We start from the raw sequence: 5,946 nt of genomic DNA on the forward strand, positions 1-5,946 counted from the left end.
GTGCACTAAAGACTGGGGTCCCTAGTGCCCCAGACTTGTGCACGGGCGCGAAGAGCCCCTGCCGGCAGGGCATGACAGGACCCAGTCAAGATGCAACCCCCAAGATTATCAAGGCCTCGGCAAGCGTGCCTTGCCGGGAGGATATCCGAGGCCGCGCCCATTTGGTGGGCGTGATGAACTCACAAAGTACAAGACACTGGCAAGCTCCCTTACCGGGATGACGACTGAAGCCCCCAGCAAGCTCCCTTGCCGGGACGAAGACTCAAGGCCCCGGCAAGCTCCTTGCTGGGAAGACGGGCCTGGCCACTAGTGGGCAACCGCCCTTGCCACAGTGCCACCCCCCCAAGTGCCAGCGATTCCGCATGAGCCAGCGCAGCGTCCAGGTGTCGAAACACTTGTATACGTGTCTTCACCACAACATCGCTGACAAGGACAAGATGCATTAAATGCATCTGACAAGCATTATAGGTTCACTGTAACTCCTCGTGAACCTACCACCAAGCACTATAGGTGACCCCTTTGCCTATAAAAGGAGGCCCTTAGATCATTTCGAAAGGGTTAGACTCTTTGGACATCGACCCATAAGACGGTCATCAACAATTACTGTAACAATCGACAACAATACGCTTAATACAACCAGACAAGCAGGACGTAGGGTTTTACACATAAGCGGCCCGAACCAGGGTAAAAAGGTTTGTCGGGTGTTGATTGTTAGCTTTGCTCTTCACGTCACCTCTCCCCGCCCTACGATCACAAGGGTTTCACGTTGATTCCCAAAGGTGTCGACCTCGCATCACCGACGCGGAAGCTGCACGAGCACCAAAGGTGGGCCAGAGGGGAGCCAGGGCCTACCCAGGCGGCCTCCCTGCGCGGCCTACCCCCTGGCCACGCCACCAGGTCGCCTGGGTGGGGCCCACCTCCTCGGGTGCCCTCCTTCGGCCTATATTTACCTCTACGATCGAAAACCCTTCCATCATATCCAGAATCGCGAATTTCTCCATCGTTCCGCCGACGCAGCGCTTCCGAGATCGGGAGCGCTAGAATACCTCCTCACGGCACCCTGTCGGAGGGAGGATTGACCTCTGGGAGCTTCTCCACCACCATGGACGCTTCCCGGACGTGCCGTGAGTAGTCCTCCTTAGACCATGAGTCCATGACCAGTAGCTATGTGATGTCTTCTCTCCAATCTTGTGCTTCAATGTTTAGCCCTTGTGAGCTGCCCGACATGATCAATGCATCTATGTAATTTACCTGCTGTTGCTATGCTTGGTTTGCTGGGATCCGATGGATTATGCGATTATGTTCACATCATAATGAGTTATATATTTGATTATCCTTTTATATTATGTTCTTGGGTAATTCATGCATGTTCTCCATTGCTTTTTCTTGCTTTGGCCGAGTAGTAGATTGTAACTCCAAGAGGGAGCGTTATGCATGATTGTGGGTTCATGCCCCCTCATGTCTATCTTGAGTGACACAAACATGAGACTTGGCGATGTGATGTTGCCACCAGGGAGAAAACAATGGTGCTTGTGACCACGGTTGCAAGGATTGTTTACCTTGCACAAAGTTTGTTAATGCAGCTGTCCATTGCTTTGAGTTTACACTTTGGGTGGGGCTCGCAACTTAATACCAGTGAGATGTTCTGGATAGATATCTCAAGGTGGATGATTAGAAGTAGATTCTGATGGACAAACAGTCTACTCGTCTTGGCGTACTACCCATTACTTTTGAGCCTCTAACTTTCTAGTAGCATGATTAGCATTGCGGTGCGTTTATGATTCTGTAAATTGCCTAGCTGTAATTTGTTTACCCAACATAGTTGTTTATCGTCTTTTGGGAGAGAGACATCACTAGTGAACATCATGTGACTCTGGTCCATATTACCACCACTGTTTACACCTCCTTCATTTACCATTTTTATTTACTATTCTATTGCAATCACTATCACTATTCTTACTTGTGTTTTGATCCTTTGCAAACTACAAGGCCGGAGAGATTGACAACCTCTCTGAACTCGTTGAGAGCAAAGTTATTTGTTGTGTGTGCAGATCCACGTCTTATGCTAGCGCCAGAGCAGCGGACACCTACTTGTTGATCCTTGGAGTCCTCCTGGTTCGATAAACCTTACAGTCCCCGTGTAAGCGAAATCAGCTGCTAACTACATCTCCACCTTCCACTTGGGGTAACCAACGAGGGGCGAGAAGTATATCCATAAACTCATCATCAAGAAAATTTCCGGCGCTGTTGTCGGGGACTCCAATCTTCAAGATAGGGGAGTTGCACGCTATCTTTTACCTTTTCTTTTTAGTCTTGTTAGTTTGCTTTCTAGTTTGTTCTTTAGAGTCTTATACAAAAAACTAAAAAATAAATAGTTGCTTTGTTCTTGCTTGTTGCTGCTGCTATGGGTTCCACTGAGAACACCAAGTTGTGTGACTTCACTAGTCACACCAACAATGACTTTATCTGCACTCCTATTGCTGCTCCTGCCACTGAGGCGACCTCCTATGAGATTAAACCTGCTTGACTGAACCTTGTTATGAAAGATCAATTCTCCAGTGTTGGAGATGATGCCGCTTTGCACTTGAATAATTTTGTTGAGCTTTGTGATATGCAAAAGCACAAAGAAGTAGATGGTGATATTGTTAAACTTAATCTTTTTTCCTTTCTCCTTGAGAGGAGGAGCTAACTTGTGGCTTCAATCTTTGCCTACGAATAGCATAGATTCTTGGGATAAGTGCAAAGATGCTTCTATTGGGAAGTATTACCCGCCTACTAAGATTATCCAGTTGAGAAGTAACATTATGAATTTTAGGCAATTGGATAATTAACACGTTGCCCAAGCTTGGGAACGTATGAAATCTCTTGTTAAGAATTGCCCTACACATGGTTTGACTACTTGGATGGTTACCCAAACTTTCTATGCAGGATTGAACTTTACCTCGCGGAATCTGTTGGACTCGGCCGCGGGAGGAACCTTTATGTCAACTACACTTGGTGCTGCCATGAAGCTATTGGACGAGATGATGACAAATTATTCTCAATGGCACACCAAGAGAGCCCAACAGGTAGGAATGTAAACTCTATTGAGGAGATCTCCTCCCTTAATGATAAGGTTGACATGATCATGACTTTACTTACTAAGCAAGCTCCTATTGATCTTCATGATGTTCCTTTAAATTCCTTGGTTGCTCAAGAAAGAGAGCAAGTTGATGTTAATTTTATCTCTAGGAACAACTTTAATAATAATGCCTATAGGAGTAATTTTGGTAGCAATCCTAGAGCGTTCCTATCCAACAACTATGGGAACAACAACACTTATCCTAGTACCAAAAACTCCACTTCTGAATTAGAGAGCATGCTTAAAGGCTTTGTCACTTCTCAAAAAGCCTTCAGCAAGAGTGTAGAAGAGAAATTAGAAAAAAATAGATAGTCTCTCTTTGAAGGTAGACATCATAACTCATGATGTAGAGATGCTTAAAATTAGAACTTCCCCCCTTGAGGAAAGGAAAACCATGCACATGAATGCTATCCAAGTCCAATTAATGAGAACATAAGAATGCTAGCCAAACTTAAGGAAAGATGGGCTAGAGAAAAATAAGAGGAAGATAGGATTAAGAACCTTCCTACACACACTACCCTTGCTACTATACAAGTTGTTGAGGATCTCAAAAATATTAGCACCCATCACATCCCTAGTCCCAATGGACCTATTAATGGTGATGCTAATACCTCAACTTTAGGACAAGAAGGTCCTTTGAACTTAGAGACTACCAAAAGAATGAGCTTAGATGACATCACCACCACATTAATTAATGGTAGTAATCTTGATTTTGATAATTGTAGTCTTTCCAAAGTCATCACCTTTTTTGCAAAGAATGTCTAAAGACCCCCACACTAGTACACTCAACATTGCCTTCACCGAGCATAGTACCAATGCTCTTATCAAAGCTAGGGACGAGAAGCTCAAGCTAGATACTTCTATTCCTAGAAAACTAGAAGATGGTTGGGATCCTATGGTCAAAATTAAGTTGAATAATATCTCTTGCTTTGCTTTATGTTATGTTGGAGCTAGTGCCTCCGTTATGCCCAAAAGAATGTATGATATGCTTGATTTGAGACCTTTTGATCAATATTCTTTTGGTGTTCGTCTTGTTGATTCTTCCATAAAGAAAACTTTAGGGAGAATTGATGATGTGCTTATTTTTGTCAATGATAATTATGTTCCCACTGATTTTCTTATTATGGACATAGAGTGTGATCCCTCATGTCCAATTATTTTGGGACGTCCTTTTCTCAGCACCGTTGGTGCTATCATTGACACGAAATAAGGGACCATTAGATTACAATTTACCCTTAAAAGGGAATGGAACACTTCCATCAAACGAAGATTAAGTTACCTTATGAGTCCGTTATTTGGGCAAGTTGTTCTTATGAAGTTGATAATACTTGATATTTTTGCATCATGTCTAGCTCAAAGGCATAAAAGAAAGCACCTGTTGGGAGGCAACCCAATTTGTTTTTACTTCCAGTTTTAGTGGTCTTGATACTTGCTACTACTGTAGCAACATCATTGTATCTTTATTTTCAAGCTTTGTGCCAAGTTTTAGCCTCCGATTACAAGAAAGTTCAAAAGTTGTGACATGCTGTCCAAAAACAGATTATGTTCGCTTGACGGAAAAATTCGCCAAATATCACCAGATCATCTTTTTTATCTGAATTGTTTTGACAGTATGATCTATATAGTTGTCTTTCTGGCGTCTGTTCTGAGTTTTTTGATTTGAGTTTGAGAAGTGCCCCAAAAAAATTATTTACTATGTGTTGTTCTGTTTTTCACAGGTACTGCCACGTTTTGCGTTTTCATGATTTTGCAAATCTTAAACTTGCTTTTTTCTTTGCAAAAACCTTTTGGCAATCTTGAAAAACAGTATCTCTTCATCAAAATATTTATTTCCAGTAGATAATAAATTATTTTATTATGGGCACTAACCACTCTAATCAGCTTATGCTGAGTTTCGTATGAAGGGAGTTTTCAAGTATGCGATGGAAGATGATGAAAGTGTTGGAAATATGCCCTAGAGGCAATAATAAATTGGTTATTATTATATTTACTTGTTCATAATAATCGTTTATTATCCATGCTACAATTGTATTGATTGGAAACTCAAATACATGTGTGGATACATAGACAACACATTGTCCCTAGTGAGCCTCTAGTTGACTAGCTCGTTGATCAAAGATGGTCAAGGTTTCCTGGCCATAGACAAGTGTTGTCACTAGATAATGGGATCACATCATTGAGAGAATGATGTGATGGACAAGACCCAAAACTATGAACGTAGCATATGATTGTGTTAGTTTATTGCTATTGTTTTCTGCATGTCAATATATCTGTTTCTATGACCATGAGATCATGCAACTCCCGGACACCAGAGGAAAATACCTTGTGTGTATAGAATGTCGCAACATAACTGGGTGACCATAAAGGTGCTCTACAGGTATCTCCGAAGGTGTCTGTTGGGTTGGCATGGATCAAGACTGGGATTTGTCACTCTGTGTGACGGAGAGGTAACTCGGGGCCCACTCGGTAATACATCATCATAACAAGCCTTGCAAGCAATGTGACTAAGGAGTTAGTTACGGTATCTTGTATTACGAAACGAGTAAAGAGACTTGCCGGTAACGAGATTGAAATAGGTATAGAGATACCGACGATCAAATCTCGGGCAAGTAACATACCAAAGAACAAAGGGAATGGTATACGGGATTATATGAATCCTTGACATAGAGGTTCAACCGATAAGATCTTCGTAGAATATGTAGGATCCAATATGGACATCTAGGTCCCGCTATTGCATATTGACCCGGGAGTGTCTCAGGTCATGTCTGCATAGTTCTCGAACCCGCAGGGACTGCACACTCAAGGTTCGGTGATATTTCGGTATA

The sequence above is a fragment of the Hordeum vulgare genome, chromosome 6H, assembly GCF_904849725.1.
Source record: "Hordeum vulgare subsp. vulgare chromosome 6H, MorexV3_pseudomolecules_assembly, whole genome shotgun sequence".
Lineage (NCBI taxonomy): Eukaryota > Viridiplantae > Streptophyta > Magnoliopsida > Poales > Poaceae > Hordeum > Hordeum vulgare.